We start from the raw sequence: 19,632 nt of genomic DNA, 5'->3' as shown, positions 1-19,632 counted from the left end.
CCGTGTACCACCAGAAGAGCTTGTATCAGGCAGGAAATAAATATGGGACCGCTGCGATCAGTCAGAATCATCAGCATTTACCTTTCCTTGGAGATTAGTGCAACCAAACCAAGCCAAAGAAATGTACTCCACCACATTATGTTACTGCTAGATACAGTCACTATTGGAACCAAGCGCTTCTTCGGATGTGTGCCACACATGCATGTATGTGTTTGTCAGGGACGTTATTATCATTAAAACTAGCCAAGGAATATATTTGCAAACTTGAGAGAAAAAATATAAAAACACTTGCAGCAACAAAAAAAAAAAAAGAAGGATGCCAGGGATGGTTTTGGGGGTGTCAGTCGACAGAATCAAGGTCTACAGTTTTGGATTGCTACCTTTGGTTACCCTTTGTCATCCTGAGGTATAAAAGATATAATAAGTAGAAACTGAAACAAGATTTGAGATCCATTATTTGTTGTATTCGGGAAGTGGAACTAGTTTACTGGTGCAACACTTCTCAATTGATTGCTTGTGGGTATATATATCACTTGCTAAAAAAAGACATGGTAGTTCATTACCAAATTCTCATTGTCCAGAGGTTAATTAAATAGCAGGAAAAGGTCTAGGACCCCTCTACTTTACTGCGCGTCTCACCTCTGAGGAGCAGTTACACACTGCTCTGCAGGCGAATGCTGACACACAGATGGAGATGATGAACTCCAGGATGGATAACAACAGCAGTACTCCTGTGATCCCATTTGACCTGGTCTGTTCAAAGAGAAACAGATCAACACATCAATGGCAGCAATATAATTCGCTGCAATACATATACTTGGACTTGTGCATAACAAATACTTAAGACTTGTTAAAATATTTCCAGTATGTATAGCTCAGTCTTTCTTGGCTGGATTACAGAGCCCATTAATCGGGAATAAGTTGGAAGGGCTCATTGTGATTTATTATCTGAGTCACATGTGTATAGCACATTCAGTTGTTAACTACAGAGATGATAGTGATGTTAATGTTGGACCTTGAGTACATGAGTAATGTACTCCACCACATTATGTTACTGCTAGATACAGTCACTATTGGAACCTTCAGATGTGTGCCACACATGCATGTATGTGTTTGTCAGGGACGTTATTATCATAAAAACTAGCGAAGGAACAAATTTGCAAACTTGAGAGAAAAAATATAAAAACACTTGTACCAAAAAAAAAAAAAAAAGGATGCCAGGGATGGTTTTGGGGGTGTCAGTCGACAGAATCAAGGTCTACAGTTTTGGATTGGATTACATTACATTACATTACGTGGCATTTAGCAGACGTACAACAAAGTCCAAATCAATCACAAGAACAAGTGCAAAAGTCGACCTGAGAGGACAGTACAGTTCCGAGTCCTAGTGTAAACATACAGAAATTCAGACTCCTTGGAGAGTACAATCAGCTTTCAAACTAGCATACCACAGTTGGCAGCTAGAATACAACAACAGCCAATAAAAACAACAATACCTATACAAGTAACAATATCTATACATAAGTGCCATTACGGTCTATGGCTAATCACAATGATTGTGAGTTGGGGAGGGAAAGGTGTAGCCTGAAGAGATGGGTCTTCAGTCTGCACTTGAAGGAGGTCAGAGACTCTGCCGTTCTGACATTCACCGGGAGGTCATTCCACCACCGTGGGACCAGGACAGACAGCAGTCGTGAGCGTGAAGTGCAGGTGTGGCGAGGGGGAGGCGCCAGACGGCACGAAGTGGCAGAACGGAGGGGTCTTGTTGGTGTATAGGTCTTGATAAGGGATTGAATATACACAGGGGCTGATCCTTTAACTGCCTGGTATGCGAGCACCAAAGTTTTAAATTTGATGCGAGCCATAACAGGCAGCCAGTGGAGGTTGCTGAGCAGGGGGGTGACATGTGAATGTCTGGGAACATTGAATACCAGACGGGCTGCAGCATTCTGGATGAGTTGTAGGGGTCTGATGGCAGATGCTGGAAGGCCAGCCAGTAGAGAATTGCAATAGTCCAGGCGGGACAGGACCATTGCTTGAACAAGGAGCTGAGTGGAGTAGGTGGTGAGAAAGGGTCGGATTCTCCGGATGTTGTACAGGAAGAACCTACACGCCCGGGTCACCATAGCGATGTTCTTGGAAAAGGATAGCCTGTTGTCCATCACCACTCCAAGGTTTCTTGCACTAGGGGATGAGGTCACTGTGGTATCCCCTAGTGAGATGGAGAAATCAGAGAAGGGAGAGGTTAAAGCAGGGATGAAGATCACCTCCGTCTTATCTGGGTTGAGCTTTAGATGGTGGTTGCCCATCCAGCTCTGGATGTCTTTCAGGCAGGTGGAGATACGGGTAGAGACCTGTGTGTCTGATGGCGGGAAAGAGAGAAAGAGTTGGGTGTCATCGGCATAACAATGATAGGAGATGCCATGAGCAGAGATAACGGGGCCAAGTGTAGATGGAGAAGAGGAGGGGTCTGAGGACTGAGCCGTGGGGGACTCCTGTAACAAGGGGGCAAGGGGTTGACACTCCTCCAGCCCAGGACACCTGGGAGGACCGGCCAGAGAGATAAGATTGGATCCACTCTAAGGCTGTGCCACAGATCCCTGTAGATGCCAGGGAGACTAAGAGGATGGAGTGGTTGACCGTGTCGAACGCCGCAGAGAGGTCAAGAAGGATCAGGACAGAGGAGAGAGAGGTTGCTCGTGCAGCCTGAAGGGACTCATTGACAGAGAGGAGTGCAGTCTCCGTCGAGTGGCCAGGTCTGAAGCCAGACTGATGGGGGTCCAGCAGGTTATTCTGAGAGAGGAAGGAAGAGAGTTGGTTGGAGGCGGCTTGTTCAATGGATTTGGATAGAAAAGGAAGGAGAGATACCGGACGGTAGTTTTGAATGCAGGAGGGGTCAAGAGTGGATTTCTTTAGGAGCGGGGTGATGTAGGCCCTCTTGAATGATGAGGGAAAGCAGCCAGAGGACAGAGAGGAGTTAACAAGGGAGGTGACAAACAGAAGGATGTCAGGCATGATTGCCTGAAAGAGGTTTGAGGGGATGGGGTCCAGGGCACAAGTAGTAGGGTGGTGGGAGAGCAGGAGGTGAGACACATCAGCATCTGTAAGGGGACAGAAAGAGGAGAAACAGGGGGCAGACACAGAAATGGAGGGAGGCATAGAAGTGGGGGTGGTCGCGAAGGTGCTGCGGATATCTGCAACCTTCTCGTCAAAAAATATCGCAAAGTCATCAGCAGTGAGCGAGGACTGAGATGGTGGGGGAGGTGTGCTGAGGAGAGAGGAGAAAATGGAGAACAGTTGACGAGGGTTAGAAGTGGAGTTCTGGATTTTTGTTTGGTAGTAATTTCTTTTGGCAGTGGTGATAGCGGAGGAGAATTCCGCCAGGAGAGACTGGTAGGAAGACAGGTCCGACGGGTCTTTTGATTTCCTCCACTTCCTCTCAGCTGCACGTAGGCTTGGCCTGGAGGAACATAGAAGGTAAGAAACCCATGGGCTGGGAGGGGAGGATCGAGCAGGCCGGGAGACAAGAGGACAGAGAGAGTCAAGGGCTGAGGAGAGAGAGGAAAGCAGCACGGAAGATGCGAAATCCGTGGGTAGTTTGGAGAAGGATTCAAGAGGAGGGAGGGAGGCGGTGACTCTGGGGGCAAGGGAGGAGGGTGATAGAGAGCGGAGGTTACATTGGACAGAAACAGTGGGGGTGAGAGAAGGGGAGGGAGGTAGAGCAGCTAGGGGGATGGAGAAGGAAATGAAGTGGTGATTGGACTTGTGTAAAGGGGTAACAGTGGGGTTAGAAGAGGAGCAGTTCCTCAGAAAGATCAGGTCAAGAAGGTTTCCAGCCTTGTGAGTTGGGGGAGAGTGCTGCAGAGAGAGGTCAAAGGAGTGAAGTAGTGGTAAGAAGGCAGCAGACTGGGAGGCTTCCAGGTGGATGTTGAAATCTCCCAGGAGGATAAGTGGGGTGCCATCCTCAGGGAATGAGCTGAGTAGAGTGTCAAGCTCATCAAGGAAACTTCCCAGGGCACCTGGAGGACGATAAACAATGACAATATAAAGTTTAACACGGTGAGTAATTGAGACACCATGGCATTCAAATGTGGATAGGGATAGGTCAGTGAGGGAAAACGCAGAGAATTTCCACAAGGGGGAGATCAGCAAGCCAGTGCCACCTCCACGGCCAGAGGGCCGGGGGGTGTGTGAGAAGGAGAAGGAGGATGAGAGGGCAGCGGGGGTGGCAGTGTTCTCTGGTGTAATCCAGGTCTCGGTGAGGGCAAGGAACTGTAGGGAAAGGAGGGAGGCATAACCAGTAATGAAGTCAGCCTTCCGTGTGGCAGACTGGCAGTTCCATAGCCCCCCTGCAACTGTGAAGTTGTCACAGGGGGTCAGTGAGGGGTAGCAGAGGTTGGTGGGGTTCCATCGTCGTGGAGGGCCACGTCGCTGGAAGCATGTTCTGAAGGGGAGAGAGCAGACCATAATGGGGTGCTGACACAACATACCATTCATGAAAAAGGGAGGGAGCGTCGCTCTGAGCACGCCTATATAAACTGCTAATTACTAATGCAAACTAGCGATCTAAAAATTATCCTAACAATTGCAGCGTCCAAAGTATCTAACTGATTCTGATCACCTAATCAGAATAACAGAACCGAGCGAAACTGCCAGCGTCTGGTGAAAAACACACGAGATTTGCTAACTAATGACAGAAAATGCATCATACCTGGTCTAACTAACGCAGTAATTTGACAACAAATCTACAACTGCTGATAGACTAACAAGGTTTCCTTATAACCTACTGCTCACACGCAAAAAACACAGAAACAATACTTAAGTTCCCTGGAGGTCTTCAAGTACACACGGCTAGTGGAAAAAATGTACTTTTCTGTGCTACCTTTGGATACCCTTTGTCATCCTGAGGTATAAAAGATATAATAAGTAGAAACTGAAACAAGATTTGAGATCCATTATTTGTTGTATTCGTGAAGTGGAACTGGTTTACTGGTGCGACACTTCTCAGTTGATTGCTTGTGGGTATATATATCACTTGCTAAAAAAAAGACATGGTAGTTGTTCATTACCAAATTCTCATTGTCCAGAGGTTAATTAAATAGCAGGAAAAAGTCTATGAGCCCTCTACTTTACTGCGCGTCTCACCTCTGAGGAGCAGTTACACACTGCTCTGCAGGCGAATGCTGACACACAGATGGAGATGATGAACTCCAGGATGGATAACAACAGCAGTACTCCTGTGATCCCATTTGACCTGGTCTGTTCAAAGAGAAACAGATCAACACATCAATGGCAGCAATACAATTCGCTGCAATACATATACTTGGACTTGTGCATAACAAATACTTAAGACTTGTTAAAATATTTCCAGTATGTATAGCTCAGTCTTTATTGGCTGGATTACAGAACCCATAAATCGGGAATAAATTGGAAGGGCTCATTGTGATTTATTATCTGAGTCACATGTGTATACAGACGTAGTATAGTGTATACTGACAGACGTAGGTGCTGGTTGAATAGCCACTCTCACTGTCATAGTCATAGTCATAGCAATAGTAATATCTTAAGTCTATCACACAGTCCAGAGAGAAAATTATGACAGCAATGCCAGCAGAGATGGCACTGAAGATGTTCATCACAAGCGCTCCTTTCACCTGTGGGAAAGAGACAAAGGCCAGGATGACTATAAGAGAGGTGCAGGTTGTTTTGGAGATGCAGGATATGAACATTACTGATTCATAGGAAATGAACACATACAAGATATGAACAGACAATATCGCTACATACATCTTGCTGATGTAGTGCCTACTGTTGCATTGAAAAATGAAATGGAAGTACTAGTACAATCTAATGCACAATATCAAAGCTAACTGGGTTCTCTGATAAAGTCTTTGCCACTGAACATGTATTTAATGCTTAATGTCATAATGCTTCTCATAAATATTGTCGAATCCACTTATCTAGGAGGTTGGTGGTGGCCAACTTGCAACTGCTTAAAATGTATGCTAAAAGGCCAGCTGTATTTGGTGTCTAGTGAAGAGACCCACTCGCCTTTGATACAGTTAATTGCAAAACAGAATTGTGGTGATTGGTTAACCATTTCTAGGTTGGTTCTGTGTTAAGCTTGGGATCACTAAGATCATTAGTGATATTCTTGTTCTTGTCAGGGTCTGTGCACTCTTGTTTGCATATTATTTATGTTACCTTGAATTTTTTGTTCCCATAAGATTTTGACCACACAATGGGCCTCGTGCAATAACATTTTTGTGTACTTAAATGTAAAATCTTCGATTTCGAACAAAGAGCTCGTACATCGAATTCAACAAACGCTCCTAACTTTCCAAAATGAAGATATCTGTTATAATACAGTGTAGATGGTATGGGGGGTGGGTTCCGGCGGATAGATAGAATAAGCGATTTAGTCTACCACATAGTCCATACCTGATTGGGTAGGCAGTCCACTAAAATAGGTTTCGGAAAACCTTTGAGGTGAGAAATAAGCAAAGCAGTTTCTAAATCTTGATTCATATTTCAAAATGTGAAAGTAATCCGAGTTCTGTGAGCCAGGTGAGCTGTGCTGACATGCATTGCAAGCTTCTCCATAGAAAATTAATGTAATGCATTGTTTACATCATTTGTATGACAGGTCGGGACCACTCAAAAATTGTGTTCCTACCATGGAAATAATTCTTAATTCGAGAAACTTGTGGATGCACCAACTTTTAGATCATTACATTACATTACATTATTGGCATTTGGCAGACGCTCTTATCCAGAGCGACGTACAACAAAGTGCATACCCATCACCGGGGATAAGTTCGCTGAAAGACCCTAGAGGGAAGTACAATTTCAACTGTTACCTGTACAACAAAGATAAGGATGAGGGCCAATTTTATTTTTTATTTTTTTTGAACAAAGAAACAAACAGAGCAAAAGTGACCAAAGTTCACTATCCAAACACTGCTTACCTAGCTAACTAAAAATACCGATACACAAAGCAAGTCACAGAGACAACAATTAAGGTTCACAGGGAGGTAGGGAGGGATGGGGAGAGGTGCTGCTTGAAGAGTTGTGTCTTCAGCTTGCGCTTAAAGGTGGGGAGAGATTCTTCAGTTCTGACCTCAACGGGGAGTTCGTTCCACCACCGTGGAGCCAGAACAGACAGTAGTCGTGAGCGTGAGGTGGAGGTTCGGAGAGGGGGAGGTGCCAAGCAGCCTGTGGAGGCTGAACGAAGAGGTCTGGCAGGGGTGTAGGGTCTGATGATTGTTTGTAGATAAGCTGGGGAAGACCCCTTAACTGCTTGGAAGGCTAGCACCAATGTTTTGAATTTGATGCGAGCCATGACAGGCAGCCAGTGGAGGGAAGTAAGCAGGGGGGTGACGTGTGAGTATTTGGGAAGGTTGAAGACCAGACGAGCTGCTGCATTCTGGATAAGTTGGAGGGGTCTGATGGCGGACGCTGGGAGGCCAGCCAAGAGGGAATTGCAGTAGTCCAGGCGAGATAGAACCATCGCTTGGACCAGGAGCTGGGTCGAGTAGGGGGTGAGAAAGGAGCGGATTCTCCGTATGTTGTATAGGAAGAACCTGCAAGACCGGGTCACTGCCGCGATGTTATCGGAAAGGGACAGTCTACTGTCCATCACCACGCCAAGGTTTCTTGCACTGGGTGATGGCATGAGTGTGGTATCCCCGAGGGAAATGGAGAGATCCAGATGAGGAGAGGTATTAGCAGGGATGAGTATCATTTCAGTCTTGCCTGGGTTGAGCTTTAGATGGTGGTTGTCCATCCAGCTCTGGATGTCCCTCAGGCAAGCAGAGATACGGGCTGAAACCTGCATATGAGACGGCGGGAACGAGACGAAGAGTTGGGTATCGTCCGCGTAGCAGTGGTAGGATAGCCCATGTGCAGTGATCACAGGGCCAAGGGAGCGAGTGTAAAGAGAAAAAAGAAGCGGACTGAGGTGTTGTCTAGGACTGAGCCCTGGGGAACTCCTGTGGCGAGGGGCCGAGGTGTCGATACCGAACCAGCCCAGGCAACCTGGAAGGAGCGACCAAAGAGGTAGGACTCAATCCAGTCCAGGGCTGTGCCACAGATGCCCGTTGCTGACAGGGCAGACAGGAGGATGGAGTGATCCACAGTGTCGAAGGCAGCAGAGAGATCTAGAAGAATGAGGACAGAGGAGAGGGAGGCTGCTCGTGCGGCATGGAGTGACTCACTGACGGAGAGGAGCGCAGTCTCTGTCGAGTGGCCCGATCTGAAGCCAGACTGATGGGGGTCTAGCAGGTTGTTGTTAGAAAAGTGGCTCGTTTTATAGTTTTAGAAAGGAAAGGAAGAAGAGATACCGGGCGGTAGTTCTGGATGATGGAGGGATCCAGAGTAGGCTTTTTTAGCAGCGGAGTGATATGGGCCCTCTTGGAGGATGCCGGAAAACAGCCGGAAGACAGGGAGGAGTTGACAAGGGAGGTGACAAATGGGAGAATGTCAGGTGTGATAGTTTGGAGAAGAGAAGAGGGGATAGGGTCAAGGGCACAGGTTGTAGGGCACAGGTTGTAGGGCGATGGGAGAGCAGGAGTTGAGAAACATCAGAGTCTGTAAGGGGGGAGAAAGTGGAAAATGAAGGGATGGGCCTAGAGGGGGGGGAAGGGCACAGTGAGGGGGGCGGTGGTTGTAAAGGATCTGCGGATGACTGTGACCTTCTCATCAAAGAAATCAGCAAAGTCATCAGCAGCAAAGGAGGACTGAGGAGGAGGAGGCGGTGCGTTGAGGAGAGAGGAGAAAATAGAGAAAAGTTTCTGGGGGTTAGAACCGGAGTTCTGAATTTGTGTTTGATAGTATTTTGCTTTGGCGGCAGTGACAGCGGAAGAGAATGCCGCCAGGAGAGACTGGTAAGTCGTGAGGTCTGAAGCGTCTCTGGATTTCCTCCACTTCCTCTCCGCTGCGCGGAGGCTGGCCCTGGAGGTGCGGAGGGTGTCAGATATCCAAGCGGACGGGGGGGATGTGCGAGGCGGCTTTGAGACAGAGGGACAGAGGGAGTCAAAGGCGGAGGAGAGAGATGAAAGGAGGGTGGCAGATGCAGAGTCAGCGGGGAGTTTGGAGAAGGATTCGAGAGGGGGGAGTGAGGCGGTGACAGTGGTGGCAAAGGAAGAGGGTGAGAGGGAGCGGAGGTTACGGCGGGCTGAGGAAGGGTAGTTGGGAGGAGGATGGGGAGGAAGAGGGAGGGAGAATGAGATGAAGTGGTGATCAGATGTATTCAGAGGGGTAACTGTGAAATCAGAGCATGAGCAGTTCCTCACAAAGACAAGGTCTAGTTGCGGTAGGAAGGCAGCAGCCTGGGAGGCTTCAAGGTGGATGTTGAAGTCTCCAAGGAGAATCAGCGGGGTGGCATCCTCAGGGAAGGAGCTGAGAAGGGTGTCTAGCTCATCAAGGAAGCTTCCCAGGGGCCCTGGAGGGCGATAGATAACTGTAATAAAAAGGTTAGTAGGGTAGGATACTGCAACAGAATGGAATTCAAAAGTGGATATGGACAGGTCAGAGAGGGGGAGAACAGAGAATTTCCACGAGGGGGAAATTAAAAGACCAGTACCACCGCCACGGCCGGAAGGCCGGGGAGTGTGCGAGAAGGAGAAGGAGGATGAGAGGGCAGCAGGAGTGGCGGTGTTGTCAGGTGTGATCCAGGTCTCAGTTAGGGCAAGGAATTGTAGGGACTGGAGGGAGGCATATGCAGGGATGAAGTCAGCCTTCCGAGTGGCAGACTGGCAGTTCCATAGTCTCCCTGTGACAGCAAAGTCCTTACAGGGGGTCAGCGGGGGGTAGCTGAGGCTGGAGGGGTTCCGGCGCCGTGGAGGCCCACGTCGCAGGAGGTGTCTTCGGGGGAGAGAACACACTGGGATGGGGTGAAACATAACAACATAACAAACTGGGACGGAGCGACGCCGGCGTCGCTCTGAAGACGCCTATTTAAAGCACCTACAAATCGCTCACAAGCAGTATCAAATTAGCGCTAATCTCCTGACAAACTCTACAGGTATGCAACCAGTATGAGCGATTAACAGAAATACAACAGCAATACAATAAACAAACTGGCTCAAGCCCTAACCTTAGATTGTTCAAATTAGCAATGATAAAATTACACTTTACCGCGTCTAGTGGACGGTCTGCAACGATACCACACACCTGGTTACAATGATGCACTAATGACGTAGGACTACTTCCACGAGACTACTATACGCCGACTATATACCGACTTAAGAACAAATCTGTTCGTACGAGTGGTTCTTGCATGAGGCCCAATGCTACTGCTTTGCAAAAGAAATATTTCCTTGAATAGAAATATTTTCTGTTCATATAAATTCAAATCTGATTTCATGTTTTTGGTCTGAAATGACACACACCCATGATGTCACAGTTGGAAGTTTTGAATAATTTTTTCAGCAAAGATGTAACTGCGCTTTTTGTATTGATTTGAGGTCAGACTTATAGTGAAGGTAACATCACTGCATATTACATGACCACTTTCCAAAATAAATATTAACAGTCAAGCCACTCTGGGAAACATAAAGCCCTTCTAGTGAAACCTGTCAGTAAATTCCTGAAAAGTCAGCACCAGTCAGTGATCAGAACTCACCAGGCATCTGTTGAGTTTGTCACTCGCGGCAACACTCAGAGCTCCTGAGATAATGTACTGAGGGAATATCACAAAAGTATATTAACTCATTTGACTTGGGAACTCTTTTTCTCCTCAAATACACCCATTGCTCCAGAAGAAGGTATACCCAATTTAAGTCAGCATTTACGCAGGGCAGCTGGTAATGACTGAACGTACCAAAGAACCTCCCCAGAAAGCAATCCCAGAGAAAACACAGATGCTGTCAGGATATACGGTGTGGTGGCCCGATCGGGAATCGGTACACCACTGGAGTGGAACGGCCCGTGCGCCGGCGCCAAGTGCTAGGAAAAATTATTAACCACGTGTATTTCCCCAGGTCGTATCTAACAGAGCCGCACCGGAGAGAGAGCCGGCGAGGAGAGTCAGAACCATGGCCAGCGACACGGGGAAAGACGCGTGGGGATTGTGAGGAAGAAACGATTAACCCTTCTCATTGGACAGGCGCAGCCGTACCGACTCCGAGAGAGAGAGGAGCCTTACAAAAGACGAGGCGCAACCACAGAGCGGGGCTGAGTACGGAGGGAGACGGAGGCGAAGCCCAGTGAGTGGGAAACAGCCATTTGGAAGCAAGTGACGACACCACGGTGGAACCGCGGGTCTTCGGAGGCCCTACCGAAAGGCGCGGCCGGTACGGACCACCCAGAACCACCGACGAACCGGGAGACCTAATTTTTTGGCCTGTGTTTTTTTTTCCCGTTTTGCTGAGAAAGAAAGTTTTATTTTTGGGACGTTGTAAAAGTGCCCTGAAGGCACACCAGAAACTCATTAAATACCAATTTGATGAACTACTCTTGCTCTCTCTGCCTCTCTCTCCCCACGGGGCGCCACAACGGCCATGACGCTGTCCAGTACTATGTTCATCACCCCAACCATTATTTGTACTATCTGTAAAAGACAATAAAGAAATGTTACCAGCTTGTGTCTGAGTTTAGAAAGGTACTGAATTTTACTGCATTGTACAGTATGCTTATGTAAATGTTTCTTTTCAGAGCTTTTCCACAGTGACAGTCTGAGAGTTGCTGCAGCAATGTCTCTGCTTGTAGGACCCTCCCCAGAGGGAATGAAGGGTAAAATAAGAGGAGAAATGATCTCACCCCCAGCCCCCTCGGATCTCCTTTGAGAAACTTTCCCATCATAGATGTAACATGTTGAGTAGTGCAGATAGCCGGCACAACAGCACTGCTTTGCTGAGGGTATGCCTGGGTGAGGACCATAAGCCTACTGCTGTCTGAGCTGGCCATATTATAAGTAAGGGTCACTGCGGGGAGAGGTGCACTGTAAAGGAAATATCCCATAAAAAACAGTGAAAAGACTGGCAGCCATTTTGTCACAGAAAAATAATTGAATAAAGTGAAATTGATCATGGGTGGTAATCAAATAAAAACTGAAATTATTTTAACAAACATTTTACCATATATATAATATAATTTATAAAAAATAATTCATAAATACACATAACATAAATACACATTTACACATAATAATTATATTTGACTATCACAAATTGTGCTCTGTAAATGTAGTTACACCATTTCAAAGAAAGAAAAGACAAATCTAACATAGTATAAATAATCATATTATGTGCATATGTAATCAGGATTAGAATGGAATATTTCAATATACCTTATTAGTACAGTATTAATAAATAAAACAAATCAGTACATTAATTAAAAAATAGCAGTTATTAATTTATCATCCAAAGCACTGATTAGATAGAATGCACTGAATCACATTTAGTGGTTGGTCACACAGAAGCAAACAAAGTAACACCCAAGCAGCATTTAGAGATCATTTATGGTTAATGACACAGTATTTAAGAATTATTAGGTTAATTACATCCAGAATTAATCAATTACATTTTAACTTTGTGAATAAAAATGGGCAGGCTTGGATTAAATTATTGTCCGAGTGCACTAGAACCCACAAAATGTAACTTTTGTCCCCCACAAAGCCTGCTACAGTTACAGGAGTTGGCTACTTTAAAAAGCATTGCATACTTATGAATAATCCTGTTACGCCAGGGGAAATGGAAGAACCAAAAGCAGACAGGGGTGCAGAAAAATGGCAGGTTTAATTTCTAAAGGGGCAGACAGAGCGGAGTAAAAAAACAGGCCAGGGTCAAAAACCAGGGGGTCAGTCCAACAAAGCAGAGGTACAGATATCCATATAGCAAAGAAGAGTCCAGGGAAGCAGGCAGGGATCAAAAACCGGAAATACAGATAAACAAGGGCAAGGGAAAGGACTCAGGAACAAGGGCAAGGGCAAGGGCAAGGGCACAAGGAGGCTAGAACTGGGGGAAGGAATCAAGGGCTCAGGACAAGAAAACAGGACAAGACGAACTGGCGGCGTGCAACCGAAAAGGACAGGTATAAATACACTGGGGAATGAGACAAACTAGGCAGGGCATGGGAGTGAGGGCGGTCTAACAAATAAACATCAGGTGAGACACATTAAAGGATAATAGGACAATAACGAGGGGGAAACGTAAACGTGGACTGGATTCACAAAGACACACATGTAATACGAACGGCTCCGGACTAGGGAGTAGAAAATTTGCAGAGAATCAGGAGATGCAGAGATAAGGAGAGGCAGGTGTGAATACTTCGCTGAAACTAAGCAAGTAATCAGTGATAGAATAGGGAAGCAGAGTTACAGAAAAGAATTGAAACTGGAGATGCGTTAGTAAGTTAGTTAAGTGATTTAAATTACAAATACCCAAAACTAGTGACTGTTAGTTTGTTAGTTTGACAAACATATTAGTGTGTTAGTATAATTAGTACTGTACAAATTCTATGTTAGTTGGGAATAGTATATTAGTGCTATGTACAAACATGAAATGGAGAGAAAGCAGGAAGTAAGGAATGCAAGATTGGAAGGAAGGTTGAACCCCGGAACTACCGTAAACCCCCGAATAGTGGGGCATGCAGACAAGGGAGTGACTGGGCTAGTAAACATTCAGACTCAGACATCACAGGGGAAGACGAGTGCAAACTAATGACTATAAACAGAACACCAGACATAACAAGAATAACAATAATAAACAATGATAAACTAACAGACAGAACACAGGAACATAACAAATCCAGCTTGTTGGGTGTTCGTGAACAAGACTATTTCTGCTTTGATGACCTACACTTCAGGGATGGGATGGGCAATTACATGTCATGAGGTCAGCAGTTCCTGACTTCCCGGTGTCTGTGTTTTTGTTTCCCCTCCCTCTTGTGTGTGTGTGTGTGTCTCCCTCTGTCTGTGTGTAGGTGAGCCTACACCAACTGGCTGTAGGCGTGGCTCATGCTGGCTTCAGGAGTCTCCGCCCCCATGCACACCAGGCTCAGATTTCCTCATCAGCGCCAGTACAAGAGGGTGACTCTGAAGATTCCCCCTCGCCAGATCGTCTGTTTGCAAGCAATGAACTCTCCTCAAGCCTCTCAGTGTTTTCAAATCAGCTAAGGAACTTTTTTGCAGTAACTTGAACTCGGCTGTATCTGTTTTTTTGACCCCCCAGCTCCTTTTTGTTTTCAGTCAGCCGTAGCCTTATTCTTGTGTTTGGACTTTAACAAGTGTTCTTTTCTCGCTAGCCTGCTAGTAGATTTCTGTTCTCCAGACTCCCCTCCAGACTCTCTTGCGCCCCTGAAGACTCCTGAGTTTTTTCCCTTGGATTTTTGTGTACCTCTGGGCCGGTTCATTAAAGACTGTTACCACTTTTTCCAGTGTGAATTCAGAGTTGCCTTTTTGGTCCGCCATTTTTGTTACCTCATAACAGTACGATCTGGCCACATGGACCAAGCACACTCTGAATCACCTAGTGCACCCCCCAGTGCAGAGGCCATGCCCTGGCAACAAGCAACAGCCTCCCAGAATACACTCATTGGACATCATGACCAGTTGTTACGAGAGATGATGGATCATTTGAAGACTTTAACCCTCACTGTGAGTCAATACGGGAACCTGTTGGAACAAAGCCATGGAACCCCGGCCCAAACTCCACCACCAGCTCCACCGGATCCACCCGTTCCAGCAGCTCCCAACCTTGGCCTGATTCCCCGAGAGCCCCTGATTCCCACTCCCCAGCGTTATGCAGGCGAGTTAGGCAAGTGCAAGTCTTTTCTTTTGCGATGTAGTTTGGTTTTTGAATAGCAAGTTTCATCGTATGCTACCGATAGGGCTAAGGTTGCCTATATTATGGGGTTATTGGTAGATAATGCTCTAGATTGGGCCACAGCTGTCTGGGACAAACAGCCACACCTGTTTGCCTCATGTGCTAACTTTATGGCCGAAATGCGTAAAACCTTTGACCATCCAGTTACTAGCCAGGACTGCTCTCAGAGGTTGCTGTCCATATGTCAGGGGAGCCGTAGTGTAGCCGAGTACACAGTTGAATTTCGCACACTAGCAGCTGATTCTGGTTGGAATGATGAGTCTCTCCGTGGGACTTTTCTTCGAGGGCTAAGTGAGGTTTTAAAGGATGAGTTAGCTACGCGCGATGAACCTCAGACTCTAGATTCCTTAATATCTATTGCAGTTCGTTTAGATAACCGCCTCAGAGAGAGACGCAGAGAGAGGACTGTAGTGCTTGCTTTTCTAGAGGCCGCAGTCAGTTTCTGTCTCGAGTCCAGGCCCCTGTCAAACCCCCTTGTTCTAGTGAGCCCCCAGTCTCCCTCTCAGCCTCTGCCACCCCCGCTGAGGAACCCATGCAGTTGGGCAGAGCCCGCCTTTCCCCTGAAGAGTGCCAGAGGCATATGATGGCAGGCCAATGCCTCTACTGTGGACAGAAGGGACACTACATCGCCTTGTGCCCCCAGTGCACAAAAGGAAGAGCTCACCAGTAGCCGTGGGTGTACTGGTGAGTGACCCTTCGCCCTCAGACTGCCCACGACTACAGTTTAAAGCCACCTTACTCGTTAAACAGCTGAACTTCCCCGTGTTGGTTTTAATTGACTCCGGGGCAGAAGAAAATTTCATGGACCGTGACGTGGCTTGTCAGCTCAACACTCAGACAGAACCGCTGGAATTTCCCCTTGACGCTAATGCACTTGACGGGAGACTCCTTGACAGGGTAACTCACAAGACCAGTCCCCTCCAGCTTTTGATCTCTGGCAATCACCATGAGACTATTCAGTTCCACCTCATTAGCTCGCCCAATTCCCCAGTGGTCCTTGGCCATCCCTGGTTAAGTCAGCACAATCCCCACATAGATTGGAAATTAAACCAATAGTTAGTTGGAGTTCTTACTGTCACTCTACTTGTCTTCGTTCAGCCAGTTGTCTCTGAGCGCCTCCTGGAGACACCCACTCCTACACCCCCAGACCTAGCCTCCATTCCAGCTGAGTATCATGACCTTGCAGAAGTCTTCAGTAAAGATCGGGCCCTTTCCCTGCCACCTCACTGCCCCTATGACTGTTCAATTGACCTTCTTCCTGGAGCCCCCCTCCCTGCTAGCCGCCTATACAACCTCTCTAGACCTGAGAGAGAGACCATGGAAACTTATATTAAAGAGTCACTCGACGCTGGCATCATCCAGCCGTCCACTTCTTCATTGGGGGCGGGCTTCTTCTTTTTAGGCAAAAAGGATGGCAGTCCGCCCTTGCATCGACTACCGTGGTCTTAACAATATCACAGTTAAAAACAAATACCCCTTACCTCTTCTGTCTTCAGCCTTCAAACTCCTACAAGGAGCTACAGTGTTTACCAAACTGGACCTGCGCAATGCCTACCACCTCCTGCGTATCAGAGAAGGAGACGAGTGGAAGACGGCTTTTAAGACACCAATGGGACATTTTGAATACCTTGTAATGCCATTCGGAGTAACAAATGCCCCAGCATTTCAAGCTCTAGGTAATGACGTCCTGCGGGATTTTCTCAATCGCTCTGTTTTTGTGTACCTTGATGATATACTAATCTTCTCTCACTCTCTCGAGGAACACGTCCAGCATGTCCGGGAGGACCTTCAACGACTCTTGGAGAACCGTTTATTCGCTAAGGCAGAGAAATGCGAGTTCCATAAAGACTCTGTGTCTTTTTTGGGATTCGTGGTGGAGGGTGGAAGAATCAAGGCCGACCATGAAAAGGTGCAAGCTGTTGTTGACTGGCCACGCCCCTCCTCTGTTAAGCAGCTTCAGAGGTTCATTGGATTTGCCAACTTCTACCGCCGGTTCATAAAGGACTTCAGCAAGGTAATCGCCCCACTCACACGTCTTACCTCACCAGCTGTACCTTTGGTGTGGTCCCCTGAAGCAGAGCAGGCTTTTTCTGATCTCAAGAGGAGATTCACCTCAGCACCCATTTTAGTGCAACCTGACCCCTCCAAGCAGTTCATTGTAGAAGTTGACGCTTCAGAAGTGGGGGTTGGGGCAGTGCTTTCTCAACGTTCACACCTAGACCTGAAAGTTCACCCATGTGCTTTCTTTTCTCGCCGCCTCACACCTGCTGAAAGTAATTATGATGTAGGAAACCGAGAGTTACTAGCCATAAAGTTGGCTTTAGAGGAGTGGCGACACTGGCTAGAAGGCTCTGAGCACCCTTTTTTTGTCTGGACAGACCATAAAAACCTCGAGTACATTCAAGCTGCCAAAAGACTTAATCCTCGCCAGGCCCGTTGGGCATTGTTTTTCGGTCGTTTCAGATTCACCATAACCTACCGGCCCGGCAGCCACAATGTCAAGCCTGACGCGCTTTCTCGTCAGTTCCCTGCTGAAGATGCTGCTCAGAGTAACATAACATTCCAGTCCTGAAGGGCTGGTGTGTATGCAGGGTTTTGCTGCCACAAGTTCAATCAGCGAATTAGCCATATTCGATTTACTCGTAAATTAGACCACAATAAAATGCTACAAGACAAGAACATTTATCAGATGTTGGAAATTACAGATTATGTAAATTATAGCAGAGCAGAAGTTGGTCTGAAATCCAGAAACAGATATAGTTCACTTTGTCCATCCCTGACCTAGTTTAATGAAACAGGCTAAATAGTCATTTTCGTTTGAGTGAAGCTGCCATGCACTGCATCTACAGTGCATTCAGAGCATTCACTACCAAGTTACGAAGTTATTTGAGAAGGCATCCAGCACAGTATTTTCGGAAAGGTAGCGGTATGATTTTGATACTTTTAATGACACACAGCAGGGTTTGGTCAGCCAACCCAGAAAACCTTTCAGAATGTATTGGGCGCTTACCAGCAGGGGGAGCCAACCGGTGGACAATCACGAAAATGTTGTCGAAAATATGAATTTATTATTCATTAATGTATTATGAACAATTCATAGTTTAACATGGATGCTAAATATTTTTTTAAAAACTGACACATACACCTCATATTTAGAAAATCTACTCTTTGCCTACAGTTTATCATAAACTAATGATAAACAGTATTTGTGTACAGTTGCAGACTTAGAAACCATCTAACATGCTCCTGCATAACAAGCAGGAAGAGAATAGCCTATATGCAGCACAGACAAAACTCCTCACAACCAAAACAAGATGCAAGACCCATTACCACTTATTCCACTTATACTTAGGGGCGGCCTGTAGTGTAGTGGTTAAGGTAAATGACTGGGACCCGCAAGGTTGGTGGTTCAAATCCCAGTGTAGCTACAATAAGATCCGCACAGCCGTTGGGCCCTTGAGCAAGGCCCTTAACCCTGCATTGCTCCAGGGGAGGATTGTCTCCTGCTTAGTCTAATCAACTGTACGTCACTCTGGATAAGAGCGTCTGCCAAATGCCAATAATAATAATAATACTTACAGCAAAAAACAAACAAAAACAAAAAAAAAACTATCGGCTACTTACCTCATGTCTATTTTCTGTTGGGAGAAAGCAGAATTCAAACAGAAGATATGATAGATATTGAAAACATTTCAAACACAGTTAGCTGATCTTACACTGTACATCTTTGTTATTATCCAAATATAGAGTGGATTGGCTCAGTTGGAAAGCATGATGATGAAATCGGAGGAATAGGCAGGCCCCTGGGAAGAGAGACGGTGCTATAGCAACTAACTAGGAGCATGGCGTTCTTTATACAGGTTCCTGGAACTACGGTAAAATCGTGTAACTGTCACGTTTCATGCTTGTCATGTCATGTTTTATGTTTAGTTATTGTCTTGGTTATGTTATTGTCATGTCACGTATTATGTTAGTCTTGTCATGTCACGTAATATAGTTTATTGTCATAGTTTTGCAAACTTGTTATGTCACAATTTATGTTTCATGTTATGTTGTACTGTTCATTGATTAGCATAGACTTTTTAGTGTCTTTCTGCAAATCTTGCATTCCTGCTTTCTCTCTGTCCCTTTCTGTCACTCACACCCTAATTGTTTCAATTTCCATTGTCTTCTTACTAATCTACTAACTTTAGATCAGGATTGGGTAATACATTCTAACATTCTAACCATGTGTTCATGTTACCTTACGCTTCTTGTGCATGTAATTTACTAATTTACTAACGCTAGGGTAGGATAGGTTTATTACTAACGATTACTAATTACCTTGTTAACTTGTCAATCCTCCACACCTGATTTCCATTCTCATGCTGCTCTCAAGCTAATTGTCTACACCTGCATATAAAGCTCAGTTTCACGTCATGTCTTTGCGAAATTGTTGCCCCCCCCCTGTTCGTCAGTGCACCGCTTTAGCGGTATTGGCAAGCCATTTGTCTACCTGTTACGATCCAAGCCTGTTTATTGACTAAAGATTATTAACTTCTGTTTTGTTGACCATTGCCTGCCTGTACCACGACTTTGCTTGCTGTCTTTGTGCTTTTGCCCCGCGGAGCAGACTTTGGTCTTGACTCTTGCGCCGTTATCGACCCTGAGCCTGCCTACCGTCTGCCTGTACTTCTGCCCCGCTGACAGCTTTCCTGGCTACCGGACCTTTTGCATGGTGTACCGATTACAAGACTCCCTTCTCCCTCGGTACTGCACTTTGGTTTGGCTGGATTTTACGTGTCCGAACATTGCTTGTTTTTTGACT

The sequence above is a fragment of the Conger conger genome, chromosome 1 (assembly GCF_963514075.1).
Source record: "Conger conger chromosome 1, fConCon1.1, whole genome shotgun sequence".
Taxonomy (NCBI): domain Eukaryota; kingdom Metazoa; phylum Chordata; class Actinopteri; order Anguilliformes; family Congridae; genus Conger; species Conger conger.
The sequence above is the reverse complement of the archived record's forward strand: the minus strand, read 5'-3'. Positions refer to the sequence as shown.